This window comes from Geotrypetes seraphini, chromosome 7 (assembly GCF_902459505.1).
Source record: "Geotrypetes seraphini chromosome 7, aGeoSer1.1, whole genome shotgun sequence".
NCBI lineage: Eukaryota > Metazoa > Chordata > Amphibia > Gymnophiona > Dermophiidae > Geotrypetes > Geotrypetes seraphini.
The window spans coordinates 156,203,690-156,224,267 of record NC_047090.1 but is presented as its reverse complement, the minus strand read 5'-3'; the positions used below and the strand labels follow the sequence as shown (position 1 = coordinate 156,224,267).

The 20,578-nt window shown below is 43.3% G+C and overlaps 1 long non-coding RNA gene across 1 annotated transcript in view; it reads right to left on the bottom strand.

The window, feature by feature from the left end:
* Positions 1-7,708, bottom strand: part of LOC117363715 — a 28,586-nt gene extending 20,878 nt beyond the window's left edge. Inside the window, exon 1 of the long non-coding RNA XR_004540113.1 lies at positions 7,584-7,708. This is a non-coding gene — a long non-coding RNA (uncharacterized LOC117363715). The remainder of the gene's footprint in view (positions 1-7,583) is intronic.
* Between the last annotated feature and the right edge of the window lie 12,870 nt (positions 7,709-20,578).

Below are 20,578 nucleotides of genomic sequence, written 5' to 3'. Positions count from 1 at the left end.
GTCGTTTGTAAAGTTTGAAAAGACAAATAGCTACCCCTAAAATTGACACGCCCTATCGTGCATATGTCCGAGCAAAGCCGAAAGTAAAAAGTATACATCGGTGCCTCTTCTTCTACGCTTAAATATGAGCCTTGCAAAAAAAAAAAATGCCACACGCTGGTAATATTTGCGAGGTAAAAACACCAGTGTGTGCTGACACTTCTGGTTTTTGTCTGGGCATGCGTGTGAGAGCTGCACTTTGTGTGCAAGCACCAGGCACATTCCTCCCCCCCCACTTTGAATTTAATAGGTGATTGAACCATGCATGAAATTTGAATATCATTTGTTTTGAGCATTAATTTACTTTTTTTTTTTTTGCATTACTGTCGCATTATCTGCTCATGCATGGTGGCTTTAGTTTGTAGCTTTGCGCATCAGTCCAAAGGAGAGGATGGCAAAGACAACTTAAGAACTTCACTCCCAAAAGTTTCTATGAGTGCAGACAAAGCTCTAATGTTTGTAGGGATCTTCAGACCACCGCTCAAGTACCATACCTCGCAGTGGTCCTAATCCTCATTAATCCCAATAACATTAGTTCTAGCTGATACAATTCATTTGAAATATTCTTTTCTTTAATTTTAGTTTATTAGAATTTAGTTAGCTTTTCTTAATTCATTCCCCTTGCTTGCCGATGCGTTTCAATATACTTTATCAAGGTTGGGGATACATGGATAAATTCAGTCCCAAATACTTGGAGCTATGGCAGCTGTTAATGTATAGTTTTTAGGACTGAATTTGTCAATGTATCCCTGACCTTGATAAAGTATATTGAAACGCGTCGGCAAGCAAGGGGAATGAATTAAGAAAAACTAAGTAAATTCTAATGAACTATTTAAAATTAAAGAAAAGAATATTTCTAATGAATTGCATCGGCTAGAGCTAATGTTATTGGGATTAATGAGGATTAGGACCGCTGCGAGATATGGTACTTGAGCGGTGGTCTGAAGATCCCTACAAACATTAGAGCTTTGTCTGCACTCATAGAAACTTTTGGGAGTGAAGTTCTCAGATTTTCAAGACTTTATAATAAGAACAATAAGATTTTTGATATGGCTCAAAGACAATTTAAGGCATTGAATTACCACAAGTTTAAAAGTCATACGAGTTGACAAGGCTTCTATTGTGCCTTCACTTATCTTTCTAAAATATCCTTAATTCAATGACTTTTTAAAATTTACTGCATTCACCCACCTAAATCTTTTCAGCAAGGGCTAGGGTTAGTAAAAATAGATTAAAGCACGCCAGCTCGGTGCACTTTTAAACACAAGACGGTGTAGTTTGAATATCAATAAGGGAGGGAGTTTGAGCTCCCAAGACTGTAATTTATTACACAAAATCTGAAGGGTTTATTTTAATCCGTGGGCAAGCAGATTGGTATTGCCTGCATGAATCCAGACAATATTTGCTTAATTAACAATATGCAAATGGTTAATCATGCATGAATATGTATTTGCTGGTTTGCACACATGCATGACAAATCTGGTTCTACTGCTTGCATCGCACCAAGCCAATCAATTTGAACCAGGGTGAAATGACTCTAAACCCAGAAGTGCATTTGAGGCAAAACTGCGATCCAAGCCTGAAGTTGTAGCAAGTCAGATGCTCTCATCCATCCCTAAGTACCATTACAGCTGTTACCCCAAAATAACTGTTTCAAGAAAATAGTTAGAAGCTGAACTGTACTTCTATACCTAGAGGTTGTCCCTCCAGAGCAGGATCATTCCATATTAGAGGGGTGATGTGGGTGAAATTACCTCTGGGCAATCTGAACTATGACTTCATGTTTAGTCTAGTCAACATGGCACCATATTTACTACTACTAATAATAACAAACGCTAAAAAGTAGGCAGACATACTGTCACAGAAGAATAATAGAAGATCACATGCTCTGTTTTTTGTTTCTATCGGTTAAGGGCTGTAAAAGTAAGAAATATCACGAACGTACCCTTGCTTATCAGGTTGCATATCATGACAAAGATTTCCGATTACTCTTAGCCAGTTCCATTTCATATGAGCACTTTAGAAAGTTGCTGAAAACTTATCTCTTTTCTACATTTTTGACAAATTAGTTATCTCTGTATTCTTCATAAAATTACTGGCTTTCTCTTCCCTAGTATAATCTTTTGTAAACCGCATTGAACTTATGATTATGCAGTCTAGAAATTTGTTGTTATGTTATGTTTCTGCAAATTGGCACTTAGCGAAATAAGATATCACTCGTTTCACCTACAGTGGCAAAGTAACACTCAGAATTTAGCCCGTGTACAGATGATTTCTGTGCATTAAAAAAAAAAAAATATCTAATGTGGGTTAAACATTTTTTTTATTAACAAAAATATGTCAAAAGAATTACAAATCAAAATGTAAATCAATTGTTTTTTCCCCTGTGCATAGCTGTATGGTAGGTTTAGTATACATCTGAAGTTTATACACAACGGTGTCAAGTCAAAACCGCGGAAGACAAAGGCGCGCGTCGACAACGGAGCGCAGTGCGGAGGCGCGCGCTGAAGAAAATAACTGTTTTTAGGGGCTCCAACGGGGGGTTGTGGGGGGGAACCCCTCCACTTTACTTTATACAGATCGCGCCGCGTTGTGGGGGCATTGTGGGTAGTTTGGGGGTTTGTAAACCCCCACATTTTACTGAAAACTTCACTTTTTCCCTAAAAACAGGAAAAAAGTTAAGTTTACAGTATAATGAGGGGGGTTACAGCCCCCCAAACCACCCACAACGCTGCCGCGATCTGTATTAAGTAAAGTGGGGGGGCTCCCCAACAAAACCCCCCATCGGAGCCCCTAAAAACTGTCATTTTCTTCAGCGCGTGCCTCCGTCTTGCGCTCAGTTGTCAGCGCGCGCCTTTGTCTTTCGCGGTTTTGTCTATGAACCATACACAACATTGTCAACAATTAAGACTTTAACCCTAGCAGATGAAATTTAATGTGGACAAATGCAAAGTGATGCACATTGGGAAGAATAACCTGAATCACAGATACCAGATGCTAGGGTCCACCTTGGGGATTAGCACCCAAGAAAAGGATCTGGGTGTCATTGTAGGCAACACGATGAAACCTTCCGCCCAATGTGCAGCGGCGGCCAAAAAAGCAAACAGGATGCTGGGAATTATTAAAAAAAGGGAAGGTTAACAAGACTAAGAATGTTATAATGCCCTTGTATCGCTCCGTGGTGCGACCTCATCTGGAGTACTGTATTCAGTTCTGGTCTCCTTATCTCACGAAAGATATAGTGGCGCTAGAAAAGGTTCAAAGAAGAGCGACCAAGATGGTAAAGGGGATGGAACTCCTCTCATATGAGGAAAGACTAAAATGGTTAGGGCTCTTCAGCTTGGAAAAGAGACGGTTGAGAGGAGATATGATTGAAGTCTACAAAATCCGGAGTGGAGTAGAACGTGTAGAAGTGGATCGATTTTTCACTCTGTGAAAAATTACAAAGACTAGGGGGCACTCGATGAAGTTACAGGGAAATACTTTAAAAACTAATAGGAGGAAATATTTTTTCCCTCAGAGAATAGTTAACATAAGAACATAAGAAGTGCCATCTCCAGAACAGACTCTAGGTTCATCAAGTCCGGCGATCCGCACACGGAGAGGCCCCGCCAGGTGTACCCTGGCATAGTATTAGTCCCCATATCACTCTAAGCTTCTCATAAGAGATGTGCATCGAGCTTACCCTTACTTATGTCTCCTTAAGCCACTCATAAGGAGATGTACATCTAACTTACCCTTAAACCCTAGAACGATGGATTCCGCAATTACCTCTTCTGGGAGAGCATTCCAGGTTTCCACCACTCGATGCGTGAAGCAGAACTTCCTGATATTTGTCCTGAACTTGTCCCCCCCTTAGCTTTAGTCCATGTCCTCTTGTTTGCATCACATTGGACATTGTAAATAGTTTTTTATCCTGCTCTGTTTAAGCTCTGGAACACGTTGCCAGAGGATGTGGTAAGAGCGGATAGCGTAGCTGGTTTTAAGAAAGGTTTGGACAAGTTCCTGGAATGCTGCACCTTGGGTTTTGGCCGGGTACTAGTGACCTGGATTGGCCGCCGTGAGAACGGGCTACTGGGCTTGATGGACCATCGGTCTGACCCAGTATGGCTATTCTTATGTTCTTAACTGAAACTTAGCTATATCTAAAACTATTTTTAAAAAAACCTATCAAAATTAACCCCCTCTTTTACAAAACTGTAGCATGGTTTTTAGCGCCTGCTGCACCAGTAACGGCTCTGACGCTCATAGAACTTTTAACGCCATAGCCGGCACAAAAACTCGCACTACAGTTTTGTAAATGTGTGTGTGTGTGAGAGTAAATCTTTCTTTCATTCACCATATGTTTGAAGAAATGAAGTGAACTGGGTATACTGTATCTGAGCTCTTTGAGGTCTTCTATGATGAAACCTATATAAAGAATGTAATTTTATAAGGAGTTACCTAATTTTAAATGCTAAGAATACATGTTTAAATACCAGTAGTCTAGGGATCCATAGGGATCCTTTTACTAAGCTGTGGTAAACACTCGCATGTCTTTACTGCAGCTTGAAAGCGCTTACTGCGGGAAGCGCTGAGGTGTTCCATAGTGTCTTAATCCAAGCGCACAAAGCGTGCACTAAAAAATAAATTTTATATTTTTGCATGTCTGGGGGTGGAGAATGCGCGCTTCTGTGCTAATCAATTAGTGCATCCACGGTACTGCATATTTCCGTTCTCATATAGCTTGCTGCTTCAGTCCAGGACTCTCTCAGCAGACATGCGGTATATTCTACTGCGTGTCTGCTAAACCTTAATACACCAACACATATTGTGACCGTGTGTGGCCAATTGGACGTGTCCAGGGCCAATACCCTAATTCACACAGACGTCGGCTGAGCCAAAAGCGAGGTATAGGTAGCTGGGAAGGACTGCAATAAAGTTCAAAAATAGTGCAAAAACACTTGTGTGCCACAAAAATAAATCTTTATTTCACACCAGACTTGGTGGATCTAAACCAAATTAGCAGAATTTCAAAAAGTGAGTTCGAAATGCAGGCAAACAATAGTCCTTTCACAAAATATGAACAAAAACATCAATCCACTTTGTTTCCTTTATTTGGCTTATAACCAACCACTGGCTTCTATCCCAGTCTTTTAGTGGCCTTCTCTGAGGCTCTCAGGCCTACACCTGCCCATTGGATTAGGCCCTTCCTGGCCCACACTGCTCTCCACCAGGCCAGTTCAGGATATCTGTGTGCTGGATTTAAACAATATTTTAAAGCGCTCTGAGGAGGGGTTTGGGCGGTGTCACAAACCCTCCGCAGCGTCGGGCTGTCGTGTGACAAACACAAGGATTCTGGCATGTCCCCTCTAACCAGGGGTACCTTCAGGACTTTTCAGGTGGCTCTAGGCGACCGCCTAGGCCTATGAGAGACAAGGCAAGCAAAGAGTTTCCAAATATCACCAGTGAAACCAAGTTCTTCAAATAGGAATATGATGTTTATTCTGACCAAGCGGTCAAAAAGATGTAACATAAAATAAAGAACACTTTTGCATGCTTTCCAAAATAAAGTTAATTGCAAAAATAAAGCTTTAACAAAACAACAACTTCCTGTAGTTGGTTATTACTGGAATCATATGCTCTGACTCCGGTCTGCTTTACACTGGTGTTCACTCATAATTCAAACTTTCTCTCAGTATTAATATCAGAGGCAAGTAGCAGCAGATTTCAGCAGCCAAATAAAGTCTGAAATAAACCTTTGCTGTAAATCCAAATTAAACAAAAACTCTTTAGGCAATATAGCCACAGCACACTCTTGCAACAGTTCAGCTTTTCCCTCAGCTCCCTCGTGTAGGCAAAACAAACAGCTGATAGAGATAAGCTAATTAGCTCCTCAGGAACGGGAGCCACAGCAGGATTTCCAAAGTTCAAAACACAAACTTAAATGTTCTATCTTGAGCTTCTTGTTCCCAAACTTTACTCTAAACCAATCCAATAGTTTAGGATTCAGGTAAGTATTATTCTTAAACTCAAAAATACTCATAAAGCCCAAACATATAACACATTCTTCAGGCTTGGTTGGCACAGCAGGAAAAACATAGGCAAAAGGGAAAAAAAACCACAAACCACTAATGGTTTCCCAGTTACTCACTTTCTTCATTCAGTTTCCATACATTCTGTCTGGCTCTCTAGCATAGGGCCAGCTACTTGTACCTCCATGCTTTCCACACGGTCTGGAATCTGGAAGTTTGAAGTGGGAAAGATTTCTTCCAAATCCTGCATGGGCCAATCTGGCACGGTTGTCTCTCCTGCTCTGCTCCACAGCTCCTCACCTGCCTTAGGCTGTGGGAGTGACTCATCCTGGTCACTCGCTCCTCCTCCTCCTGCTTGTCTCAGCCTGCTTTTAAACAGCTCAGAGCCAATCCCCTTCAGCCTGTAGCGGGGGATGGGCTTTGGCTCTAAAGCAGCTTTTCTCTGCCTGGGTTTATCTAATGCAGCTATATTCCTTGTGGCTTCTCTAACTGCCCTAAAGCCCGGAGGCTGCTGTTGCCAGTCTGCCTGCCTCTGCTCCAGATCACTACTGCTCTGATCATAGGGGCAAGGGAGGTCAGCCTCAAGTTGAGCGCCAGAATCAATCTGATCAGCTCTTCTGCACCCGATCCTATTAGGGACCGAACTAGTGCTGGTGCTGGGTTTGTCACAGCGGGGAGCCCCTCACTTTACTTAGAATTGTTGGCACTCCCGTTGGGGGGGGGGGGAACACTCCATTATAGAGGAAACAGCCCTTTTCCCTGTTTTTTTAGGAAAAAAGTACATTTTCCTCTGTAATGGGGGGAGGGGGGCTCCCCCCAATGGAAACGTCAACAGTTCTAAGTTAAATGAGGGGTTCCCCGCCCAAACCCCTCCTCAGAGCGCTTTAAAATACTGTTTAAATCCAGCGTGCAGACTTCCTGTGCGCGATTGTCAGCACTCCATTGTCCGTGCGGCTTTATCTCGCTTGGTTTTGACCCGTCACCGTTCAAACACTTGCTGCTACTGACTTCTTGCGAGTCCTTTCACCGGGGTATTTAACCTTGGGGGTTTTATTAACTAAAATACTCCCAGAGGTGTTTGAATCTCTACCCGCCCTGTAGTTTTTGTTGTACAAAAATCCCAACCAAGATCCCACTGGATTTTGAATGATGAGTCCCACAGTGACTTGTGACTAGCATCAGCTTAAGTAACCAGTTTTTCGTGCACTGCCAAAAACAGCACCACAAGAAAAAAACCAAACCAAACCAAACAGTCCTGCCTGGATTTCTGCTTTCCTTAGCATTTGATGCATCAAAAAGAGAAAAACCTCAAAGCAATACTTCCAGCACAATGTCTTGAGTACTACCACATTATCAGTTTGGGCTTCAAACATTTCTCTATTGAGCCCTAGCTCACCTCCATTTCATCAGGTCACTAATGAAAGCAACATCCTCATCTATTTCTTCCATGCTTAATTCATCACCCATTTCAATCTAATTTTCCTCTGCGTATGAGGCATCAATAAAGCTCTCCCAGTCAGGGGTTCCTACCTGATCCTGCAAAGTGTTAGGCTCTGGTGCACTTCTGGTTCTAGGCACACAAGGTCTGGCTTCCTTCTCTTCCCAATGTGTGACTGCCTGCAAGTGCAACTAGGAGACCCACCCTTTTCTCTCCCAGTGGCTAACTGCTTGTGCTGGAGTGCAGGTGTGCTCTTAGTTCTGACTGTTTCTGAGCTCAGGTGCTTGTTAAGCTGACTCAAACCAGCTCTGGGTTTACTAGGTACTGGAGCTATTCCAGTCCTGACTTTAGGATTTCTTTGCCCCTGGCCTGATGGGATTTGTAGTCCTTTTACCTTTGCTGCCACTTGCTGCATAGAAAAAGGTAAACACACATGCGGAGTTTCTACCTCCTTCTGTGCACTGCTTTGCAAAGGCAATTTCTTTCTTGGCAGTGCCCTAGGAGGAACTTTAGGTTTATCTAATGCTTTCCCCTGTGGCAATTTCCTACATGGGTCATCAGGTCTTGGGCACTGCAAGGACTTCTTTGACAATATGCAGGAAGTCCTTATAATTTTCTGAAATATACTTTATTGAATAAATATGAGGTCTATTCAAAAAGTTCCAGGACTGATTTTAGAAAAATTTGTTAATCTTACAACTTATTCATTGGGTCCCCTTCAAAGTACTCCCCTTTCCCCAACTCATAAGTGATGTTAATTGGAGTTAATTGAAAGTGACACCTACAGGCATACGGGCTGTTGGTAAGGTGAATAGTTGGGTCCTGTAGGTTTGGGGTGGATTTTCGAGGGCTCATCATACATTATAAGGGGATTATAATAAGATGTGTACCCATGACCTTTTATGTGAAGTTCACTACAATGCCCCCTAAGGTGCCCCACTGCTCTGCTGGGATGTCTGTGTGGTCAGTCTACTAAAAATACTGGCCCATTCTAAATCCCAATACAGTACTCCCCTGATATTTGCGGGAAAATTCCAGGAACCCCCACGAATCTTGAAAAACCTCGAATACGGATTTTCATGGGGGAGCCTGAAGAGGGCAGCAGGAGAGCAGCCGGAGAGCCATGAGTGCAGGAAATCACTCGCGGTATGCTCCAGCCGCCTCTTCCTGCACTAAGTCGGGCCTTACCCAATCAGGAGCTGCGTGTCAAAGCAGCTCCTGATTGGATAAGGCCAACTTAGTGCAGGAAGAGGCGGTCGGAGCATACCATGAGTGATTTCCTGCATTCGCGGCGCTCTGGCTGCCCTCTCCTTGTCGGCGGTTCAAGGTCAGAAAATACTGCGAATCGCCGATTGCGAACGACTGGGGGGAACACTGTAGTTTCTTTTGTGCATTTTTCTTTTGAGTTGTTTTTTTTTTCCACAAAAATAGTTCAATAATATAGACGCACATATGAAAAACTGCCATTTTTGAAGGAAAGCCCCCCCCCCCAGATTGATGTTTTGTCATTTTGAAAATGGGTATGTTTGGTACTGGATTTTTGTGCGTAGCCCGCAAAATGACCAAACTTGGATTTGGACCAGTGGCATACCTAGCATATGTGATGCCCGCCCAAAACAAGCCCAGACCAGCCCACCCTTCCAGATGAATGTACTGCAGCTTTAGATATCCATAACCTGGTTTTATAAAATCAATATTTGGATGTCCTTGTAATATGGATGTCTAAATGCCAGCTTTCAGGCATTCAAAATATTAATAAAGCTTGGGGAAAATAACCACCATGATGTAGCTGTGTGCTCTAAAACTATCAAACTTAAAAAGTTTCAAGTTTATTTCGTATTTGATAAAATCGCTTTTTTCAAAGATTACAAAGCGATGAACAATAAATAATTTTCACATAAGGGAAACATACAATATAGTGATGGACAGACATGCGCTTCGTAGGGAAGTCGGGGGAAGAACTTCAATTTGATATAGAGAAGAGAACAAATAAGGATAAAACAATAGGAGTTATGTTATAATCGATCAGCACTTGCCTATTCAGTTAGGAATTGTAGCTCGGTTTGAAAGACTAATTAAGTAAAAGCGTCTCTATACAAAAAAACTTTTTAGAACATAAGAAGGTGCCTCCGCTGGGACAGACCAGAGGTCCATCCTGCCCAGCGGTCCGCTCATGCGGCGGCCCATCAGGCCTATCGCCTGAACAGTGGTCCCAGACTAATTTTGTAACTTACCTCTAATCCTCTAATCCTATCCTTATAACCTACCTCTACTCCTATCTGTATCCCTCAATCCCTTTGTCCTCTAGGTACCTATCCAAACCTTCTTTGAAGCCCTGTAGCGTGCTCCTGCTTATCACTTCTTCTGGTAGCGCATTCCATGTATCCACCACCCTCTGTATGAAAAAGAACTTCCTGGCGTTTGTTCTAAACCTATCCCCTTTCAATTTCTCCGAGTGCCTCCTTGTACTTGTAGTTCCCCATAATTTGAAAAATCTGTCCCTATCTACTTTTTCTACACCCTTCATGATTTTGAAGGTTTCTATCATGTCCCCTCTAAGTCTCCGCTTTTCCAGGGAGAAAAGCCCCAGCCTTTTCAGTCTGTTAGTATAAGAGAGGTCCTCCATACCCTTTATTAACTTAGTTGCTCTTCTCTGGACTCTCTCAAGTACCGCCATGTCCTTCTTGAGGTACGGCGACCAGTACTGGACACAGTACTCCAGGTGCGGGCGCACCATTGCACGATACAGTGGCAAGATGACTTCCTTCGTCCTGGTCGTAATACCTTTCTTAATGATACCCAACATTTTGTTTGCTTTCTTTGAGGCTGCCGCACACTGTGCTGACGCCTTCAAGGTTGTGTCTACCATCACTCCCAGATCTCTTTCAAGGTTGCTCACCCCTAGTGGTGAGTTTCCCATTTTGTAAGTGAACATCGGGATTCTTTTCTTCTCTTACCTGAGCAGGTAGTAGGTTCCATGTTTGAGGCGCTGTAACAGAGAAGAGTGTGATACGTCTAGTGTTTATGATTCGTAGAGATGGAACTGTAAATACATTTTTATCCTCAGATCGTAAGCATGAGGTCTGTTTGTTCAAGGATATCACATTTTCAAAATCGGGAGTCCAAATTGTAAATATAGACAGGCTGCCACTGTCTACCAAAAGAATAAGAGCAACAACATCTACTATATTGCCTACTCTTATATTCCCCTTATTTATTTCCCTTATACTCTACATTATAGGTGGAGAGATAGCCTCAGACTTAGGGCTCCTTTTACAAAACCACATTAGCGGTTTAACACACGCCAAATTGCCAGCCGTGTTAGACGCTAATGCCAGCATTTGAGCTGGCGTTAGTTCTAGCTGTGTAACGTGGGTTTAGCGCACGCTTAAAAGCGTGCTTGCGCTAAAACCGCTAACGCAGCTTCGTAAAAGGAGCCCTTAGAGTGGCTGCACTGTTATGTGCTTCAGCACTGGCTTTGTTTAGTCACTCATAATTTCAATCATAGGCCACACCACCAGCCATCCTCATTACATACCCTTGTATAATTTTATCTTTTTGTCTTTTTTTAAATTGTATATATTAATGTTTTTATCACTATTTTGCAAATATCATTTTTAAAACTTTCAAAGAAATGATATAAAATGTTCTTTATCTGTTTATGAGGGAGCTAATGTCAGTGCTTTCTTTTTTTTTTTTAATCTTTATTTTTAAATTTTCATTTATAATCAATCAAGTTTAAACTTGTACAGAAAGCAAGATTCAAGAAGTAGAAAAAGAACATCCAACATAATTCAAATTCCAAAAGGAAATTAAATTCTATCTTAAAATCTCGCTCAAGTCCTCATATTAGATCCAAGAATTGAATTAAACGGAATTTAAAGTAATCAATTGAAAGGAAAAAAACAGTTATAGGTGGAATTGTGCTAAGGCAGTCATCTATTCATCATGAGCTTTCTCCAGTCTTGACAGAGACAGGAATGTTGTCAGTTATGAGGGTTAAAAGAAAACAAATTTATGTAACTTATAATGTACTATACATTTACAAGGATATCGAAGAAAAAAAGTAGCTCCCAGGGCAGTAATTGCTGGTCTTAGCAATAAATTTCCTTTCTTTGCCTCTGTGTGTCGCTGGCTAAGTCAGGAAACATTTGAACTTTAAGTCCCAAAAATTCTTTGTGTTTATTTTTAAAATATAACTTCAATAGCCATGTTTTATCCAATGTAAGAGCAACTGAAAGAAGCAAAGTAGCCGGAATGGCTACTTCCCTATCTGAGAACTCCATTAAGGCTGATATATCCAATGGCTCTTGAATCACTTCTTGATTCGCTTCCTGAGGATTCTTTTGATCACTAATATCTTTAACAGGCAAATAATAAGCCTGTGTGAACGGTGGAATAGAAGATTCAGGAATTTCAAGTACAGTGGTACCTGGGATTACGAGCATAATCTGTTTCAGGAGCATGCTCGTAATCCAAAATGCGGGGCGGGGGGTGCTGGTTCGAGGCAGGGGGGGTGCCAGATCGCAGGGGGGTGCCGGATTACGTGGGGGGGGGGGGTTGCTCGTAAATCGAGCCATGCTCGGTTTCCGAGGCACCGATTTTGCAAATGTTTTGCTCTTCTTGCAAAACACTCGCAAAACGAGGTACCACTGTATTTCTACTAAATAACGTTTAAGCTATCTCTGGGAGTTATTGTAGGAATCTTAGGAAAATTAATTAATCTAAGATTATTACTTTTTGAAAAATTTTCAAGAGATTCAAGCTTCCTTCTTAAGTTGGTATTGTCCTTAATTAGTGCGTCCTGTATTGCTTTAGAGGATTTAATGTTTTGTTGTTGAGTCTCAATCTGTGATTTGAAATCAGTGGTAATTTTCTGCAATTCTGTGATTTCCTTATCATGCTCTTTAAATTTTCCTTCCACTTGGTTAAGTTGAGAGGCTATAGATTTTGGAATGGTAGCTACCAAGTCCCACAGAGCGTCCAACGTTACCTCCTGGGGTTTAACAGGCTGAGGAAATTGTAAATGTAAAGTTTTATGCTCACCCACTGGCAAGTCTTCCAGCTGCAGTTCAGGCTGTGCTAAACCCGCTCCCGCAGCTGTTAGGGCCTCAAACTCCATACTCAGGTTCCCCAGCAAAAGCTGGGAGCCTGAATCTCCATTCCCTGGGTCGATCTCTACTGCCTCTGGGGGGAGGAGGCTCTGCGACTCCCAGAAGCTCCCCCTCCCTCGGGGAACTGGTCGTTCGAGGGTTCGGGGGTGGTGCTCTTGTTTCAGGGCTGAATGTTGTCTCAAGCCCCAAGGAGATCTGCTGCGCGCCGTTCCCTTGCAGCGTCTCCAGCGGGGTCAGCCCTGTTTTTGCCGACATGCCCTGCATGCGCCGGATAAGCCCCTCTATGCCACTGACCGCGGGAGTCCCGAAGCGCCGCGAGGCCCCATCGACGCTTCTTCCTCTCCGCTTCGGCATCCTGAGTGAGTATTTTTTAAAAAGTACTAATAAGAATCGCTACTTCGAGGAGGTTGTCAGGAGCAAACACACAGACAACCTATGCAGTCGCCATCTTGGATCGTTTTGCCCTGTCAGTGCTTTCTTACAGCGCAGTCACGAACGGGTTTTCCCCATTCCTCATCAATCATAGCATTCACAACATTAGGAAATAGAGCATTGTTCCGTACAAGAAGCACTGACAGCTGCTTAGAATTTCATATATTCTCATTATTTCACTTTATCTCATATTATCACTTTTTCACCTGTACTAGTACTTAGCTTTTTGCATCTGTTCTAATGTAAAAGCCGCTTCTCTACGTATCTAACGCGGCCAGCGTTTCGTCGTATATAATTCTTAACCGCTGCTTCAGGGAGTCGTCCGGAGCGGTTAGCTCATATTTCTCCAGACCTGCACAGGAAGGGCAATACTACGGGCCTGTTTTACAAAGCCGCACTAGCGGCTGCTGCGCAGTAACGGCCCCGAAGCCCGGAGAGATTTTAAAAGGCTTCAGGGCTGTTGCCGCACGGCAGCCACTAACCCGGCTTTGTAAAACAGGCCCTCTATTTCCTAAACTTGTGAACACTACGATTGATGAAGAATGGGGAAAACCCGTTCGTGAGTGCGCTGTAAGAAAGCACTGACGCTAGCTCCCTCATAAACAGATAAAGAACATTTTATAAATCATTTATTTGAAAGTTTTAAAAAATGATATTTGCAAAATAGGGATTAAAACATTGATATATATGATAAAAAAGAGAAAAAGATAAAATTAAATAAGGGCGTATAATGAGGGTGGCTGGTAGTGCGGCCTACGATTGAAATTATGAGTGGCTAATCTAAGGTGATGCTAATGTACATAGCGGTGCAGCCACTCTAAGGCCCTCTTTTATTAAGGTGCGCTAATCGATTTAGTGCGTGCTAAATGCTAACGTGCGTATTTTAGTCTATGGATGCATTAGCGCTAAAAGCTAATGCTTCCATAGACTAACATACACGCGTTAGCAGTTAGCGCACGCTAAATCGGTTAGCGCACCTTAGTAAAAGAAGGGGTAAGTCTAAGATATCTCTCCACCTATAAGTTAGAATATAGAGGAATATAAGGGTGGGCAGTATAGTATTGTTATTGCTCTTTTCAATGCAAATTAATGTTTATAGTGGTAAATCCATTGAAAATATGCTAGCGGTTTCTAGTGTGGGCAGCCGCGCTGAATGGGCGTCGGGAGCAGCGGGGGCCATTCAGCGCGGCTCTCTGCACTAAAAACCGTTAGCGTGGCTTTGTAGATAGTGTTGCTTTGGCACCAAAAGAGTAAAACATGCATTTTCTGACTACCATTAACCAAAATGTTGCAATATTTTCAGTTCATTTCCTTTGTATTTTCTAAAGCAAACAGACCCAACATACCTCTCCCCCCCCACCCTAAAACCTCAAATGCAAACAGAATAATCAAAATCTCACAAAACAGTTGTGTGACCTGCAGGAATGCTATATGCAAAACCGGACATGTGAGTGACAGCCGTATTAATTTTTAATGTGGGGCTTAGTTCCCCACCTGACATTTTGATTATAATACAGCACTCTGCCAGTCAAACAGACAGAAAAACAAAAGCCCAGAGTAGGTGGTGCTGGAAACCATGTAGACTGACGATAAATCTGCAGCATTTTAGCTCCCGATGTACAGCACGCCAAAGACCATATAGTTAAAGTGAACTTGGAAGATGAATGCTGAAGACCACAGATAGTGGCAACATAATCAATGGAAATATTGAATGGAAAACAAGACACAGTATGTCTTTTTTAAATATAAATGAGATTCTCAAAACAACATGGGTGCTTAGATATTTTCTAAAACGAAACCAAAACAAAACTGCAGGACAATGTGCAGGATGCATGAATTTATTATACAAAAATTCTTTAAAACATATATAGCACAACATAAATAAACATATCCAAAAAAACTGGTCCTAATTTACAGATGGACTGGACCCAACACGGTCCGTGTTTCAAAGAAACACTCCTTCCCCAGGGGGTCCCTACTGATGGCACGTGATGCATCAGAGAACCAGATTGAATAAAATAAACACAAGAGAAAACAGGCTGGCACATCCTGCCCATAGATCGCAATGTGTGTGTTGGCTGATAAAACTGTAAGGCAGAGCGCAAGACAGTCAAGACAATTGTACTCCAGCAGCCTGAAAGTTGCGCATAAGACCTTAAATTCAATTCTAAGGCCAATCGGCAGCCAAGGTAAATTACGAAGAATTGGTGTTATATGATCAAATTTGGAAACGCGTGCAATCATGCGCACCACAGCATTCTGTGCCAGCTGCATAGCCTCCAACACATACTTGGGTAACCCCAAGTAAAGAGAATTACAATAATCAAAGATCGGGGGTGATCGTCAAAACAATGACATCTGAAATTGTCATTCAGTAGATACTGGTAATCTCTCAACCTCCGCAACAGTTGTAATTTGAAAAACAGGCGAGAAATCACAGCTTTCATCTGTGAAGTGAATGATAATGAAGAGTCTAACAACACCCCCAAATACCGACATTGCTGTAGAACCGGGACAGTGACGCCACCCAACATAACCTCAAAAAGTAACGCTGATGAATTCTTCTCACGACTAATAAAACTTCAGTTTTCTTCCACATTCAATTTTAACTGATTATGACTCATCCATTCCTGTATTACCTCAAAACAAGCATTGCGAATACATTATGTAACATACTGTAACTGCATAAGTGTACACTTAACCATATAATTGATGATGGGGGTGTACACATGGATGGAATTTGGGTAGAGCATGGACAGAATATGGGCGGGGCATGGGTGGGTCTTCCACATACCAGCGTAACTTATAGTACCATCACTGCTGCATTAATGTGACCACAGTCATGCCAGGTCTATGGTTAGTATAACTATTGGGGCGTAAATGTAAGGTGTGCCAATACTGAGATATCCTGGTATTCTACAAGATGCCATTATTAATCGGAAGACTGGTGATATTCAACCTCAGTATTTGGCTGTCCTATATTATCTGTTTAGTTATCTAGACACCAGCATTGAATATCTCAATCATCCGGATACAAACAATGGATGATGGTATACTTACCGTGTTTCCCCAAAAATAAGACCTACCCCGAAAATAAGCCCTAGCATGATTTTTGCGACCCTTCCATCTTTCCCACCCATCCGAACCCCGACTGCGAGCCTGAAATACAGCACCATATAATAAACCACATCGTCAGCAGCACAGGTCCATTGCGGCTTTCTCACGCCCGGGCGTTCCTCTGCTGTGTTGTTGCGATGGGGCCGGTGCTGCCAACGATGCGGTTTGTTATAAGGTACTGTATTTTGGTCTTGCGGTCGGGGCTCGGATGGGTGGGAGAGATGAAAGGGTCAACAGGGAGAGGGGGGGTGCATGGCGTGGCGAGGGGATGGGAGGGATTAAAAAAATGCTCCACGGGGGTGGGTGGGAGGAAGGGAGGGATATAAGCTGCAAAGGTTCTGCTGCACAGGGGGATGGGAGGGAAGGGGAAAGGATAGAAAGATACTGTACAAAGGATGGGTGAGAGGGGAGGAAAGATGCTGCACATGTGGGGGAGAGAAAGGAAATAGGAAGAATTGGGGCGGAGGAGAGGAAGGGAGAGATGATCATTGTAAATGAAAAAAAATAAGACCGCCCCAAAAATAAGACCTAGTGCCTTTATTGGGCCCCAAATTAATATAAGATAATGTCTTGTTTTCGGGGAAACATGGGGTATACCATATACCACACAGGGTATATGGTACCATTTCGGGGTAGATATTCAGTGCTGATATTCAGATAGTTTAATTGAAACACTGGCTGAGGAGTCAGAATATTGACCTGATGTATGCAATGTTCTGAAAACCAAATGTTTTTTTTTCTTTTTAAATCTTTATTAAGTTTTCCAAGCTAACAAAAAGTGCAAAACAATATACATACATATATTAATAATCATAATAAGCACTTGTAATCAATCAGTAACAATACAGAAAGGATAAAACCCCCTCTTCCCTCCAGCATTTTCAATCAGGGAATTAAACCAAACACAAGAGATATCCCCCCCACCCTCCCCTGGATGTGTGTCCTAAAACAACAGAAAATAAAAGACAACTATAACGAAGCCACAAAAGTCGTCAATGGACCCCAAACTAATTTAAATAACTTATTATGCCCCAGCATGTCAGCGTTCATCTTCTCATACTTATAACATAAGCATAAATTCGCCCACCAAAAAGTAAAACTAAGGCGATCCCAATTTTTCCAATTGCGAGTAACCATTTGCATGACTATCCCGGTCATAATAAGGAAAATTCGACATTTATATCTGTCCAATGGGGGTTTAAGATGCAATATCATCCCACATATGACTACATCATATGTCAATGGAATCGATGATTCCAGTATGGTATTAATCTGTCCCTATATCGACCTCCAAAAATTGAGTGCCAAAGGTCAATAGAACAACAGATGATCCAGTGTCCCCATTTCAAGATGACAGTGCCAGCATCTATTAGATTTAGAACTATCTAATTTCTGCAAATGAACAGGGGTCCAGAAACTTCTATGCAACAAAAAAAACCCACGTTTTCTAAGCAATCAGCAACCTATCCTCTACTGCTTGTCACACCAACTGACTTTTCCAATACCAAGGAATTGTGCAAATTATTCTAAACGATTCAGCCCCTTAGATATTCAACTGCAATTGTATTCTTGATTTGAAGGACTGGGTGATTTATTCAGTCCTTGTTTTTATGCTTTTGTGCAGCTGCAAATCTTCTGTATCATAAACCTTGCCAATGTGGCACGTGAAAGAAATCTGCCTTAGTATGCAAATTTAAAAATGCATAAGTTTGCTGTCTGCCTGGAATAGCTGATCAGTTGGGGTCAGACGGGAGTATGTATGCTTGATGGTGGTGGGGGGGTCCCGGATTGGTGACTTAAAGATCAAAGAACATGGAAATAGTACTGCAAGAAATACATTAATATCAGAGAAGGGAATACACTAGCATGCATTTTGAATGTCAAATAAATACTGTCTCAGTTTTGTATAACAAATTGAACAGTATGGCACATGACTCACCTCTCCAAAGTGAGACATACTGCTTTGCAGTTAAAATGTCAGCTAAGTAATGGAGGTTGTGCACTAGCCCCGAACTTACTCACCGATACTTTCTAATAAGAAAGATCTTCTCGAATTTTTTTTTTTACTAACCCTCCCTAAATGTTCTTACCTTAAATGTTTCTCTTTTCTTTTAACGATTGTAGTTCCTCCCCGCCTACCCTTCATGTTCTGGTATGTCTGGTCAGTTTAAAATTAAGTCTATTGTATCTAAGCCTTGTACAGTTTTTAATTTTGAATTTCGCCCAGAAAGTTTTGAATAGGCGATTAGATCAAATTTTAATAGAACTTGAAACTTGTATGAGAGAAATAAGTGGAGGCCGTGACGCACCGCAGAATGCTCCCATACAGAAAGGGTCTGATGCATTTTGTTTTGCCACATAAACACAGAAAAAAAGCTTGGCATCAAATCAGACAGTAAGTCCATTAAAGCTGACATAATTAAAGTTAATTCTTCCTAAAATCAAAAAGGGAACCCAGTGGTCAGTATTTAAACCCCACAGTTAGAGGAGCATAATTAAAGAAAAAACATCATCTAAGTCCCCTTTTGGTCTAAGTTAGTAGACGCTGAAGTTAGCAGCAGGGAAATGTCCATTCTAAAAAAAAAACCACATCCAAATTGAGGGTTTCTTTGAGAATGGCCTACCTGCACGTTCAGCAATCTACTGGCTCAGACTGCCGCTACGTCTCTCCTTACACTACATTCCCGAACAAAAAATTGCCCAAGTCCTAAATGCCCAAACCCAGACCTTTTAGGCGAAGGAGGGGCCAGTCCTTTGCCTAAAAGCAGGATTCTGTAACCAGCGTCTGTCAAAAAACAATGCCGGGTACAGAAGCCTGTAACTGCCCCCCCCCCCCCCACACACACCGCAATGATTGCAGCAGGAGAGATGCATACTCTCTCCTGCTGTGATCACGATGCCCCCTAAAACTGTGGCGAACTGGCAGGAGAGATGCCCAATTTCTCCTGCTGGCCCCACCCAAAAAACCTGAATACCGGCAGAAGCGAGCCCAGGCCCTACTGCCGAAGACGCACCTCCGACACCCTCCCAAATACCGGCAGGAGGGATCCTAAGCCCTCCTGCCGGAAGGCACACCTCCAAACCTTCCCCATGAATACCGGCAGGAGGGATCCCAAGCCCTCCTGCTGGAAGGCGAATCCCCAAACCCATCCCCCACAAATACCAGCAGGAGGGATCCCATGCCCTCCTGTCAGAAGGCGAACCCTTGAACCCACCCCCCAACAATACTGGCAGGAGGGATCTCAATCCCTTCTGTCAAATATTGCCTCCCACCCCCTGCGAACCTCCCGAATGCCCCCCACTAACCCGACCCCCCCACTACCGCGGAACCCCCCACTAACCTTTTAGTTGGCCTTCCGGCCGGGTCCCTGATCCGGCCGTCCAGCAGGCCCGCCATCCTTGGAATGGTGGGCCTGCCCCTTCCCAGTGCATTGTGGGATGCACAAGGGAGAGGCCTAGGGCCTGATTGACCCATGTGCCTAAGGCCCCGCCCATAGGTAACTGGGTTAATTCTGGTTGGCACAGTTGCCTAAAGCCCTTCCTATAGGCGGGCCTTCGGCGCCTGGGCCAATCAGGTCCTAGGCCCCTCCCCAGTGCATCCCACAATGCTCCAGGAAGGGGTAGGCCCACCATTCCGAGGATGGCACGCCTGCCAGCTGGATGGACCAGGGACTCATCCATCTGGCCTAAAAGGTTAGTGGGGGGTTCCGGGGTAGTGTGGGGGGCGGTATTTGGGGGGGTTGCAGGGGATGTGGTTTAATCTTCAGCAGGAGGGCTTAGGATCCCTCCTGCCGGTATTATTGAGGGGGGGTTGGGAGGTTTACCTTCCGGCAGGAGGGCTTGGGTTTGGGGGAGGGAGTGGGTTTGGGGGTTCACCTTCCAGTAGGAGGGCTTGGGATCCCTCTTGCTGGTATTCACAGGGGTGGGGGTTTGGGGGCTTGCCTTTCAGCAGGAGGGTTTGGTTGGGTGGGTTCGGGGTTATGCCTTCTGGCAGGAGGGCTTGAGATCCCTCTTGCTAGTATTCGCGGGGTGTGTGCCAGGGGTGTGCCTTCGGCAGGAGGGCCTGGGCTCCTTCCTGCTGGTATTCAGGTTTGAAAGGGGGTGCCGGCTGGAAAGATTGGGCATCTCTATTTCCGGGTCTCGGCAGTTCGTGGGGGGGGGGGGGGGAGTGGATCGCGATTGCGGCAGGAGAGTTTAGGCATCTCTCTTGCTGTGATCGTTGCAGTAGGGGGTGGACAGGTTGCCGGGGCTGCTGAGCTGATCACTGCCCCTATTCGGAACTAAGTCAAAACGTATAGTTCGGACTGGGCAATCTTGTTAAACTTTTGGTTATACTTGCAGTACGACTAAGTCTAGGTTGGACCACCTCCTGCCATTTCCCCTCCTCTAAAAACACCTCTTTTCACTCTAGGTGTTTAGAGGTA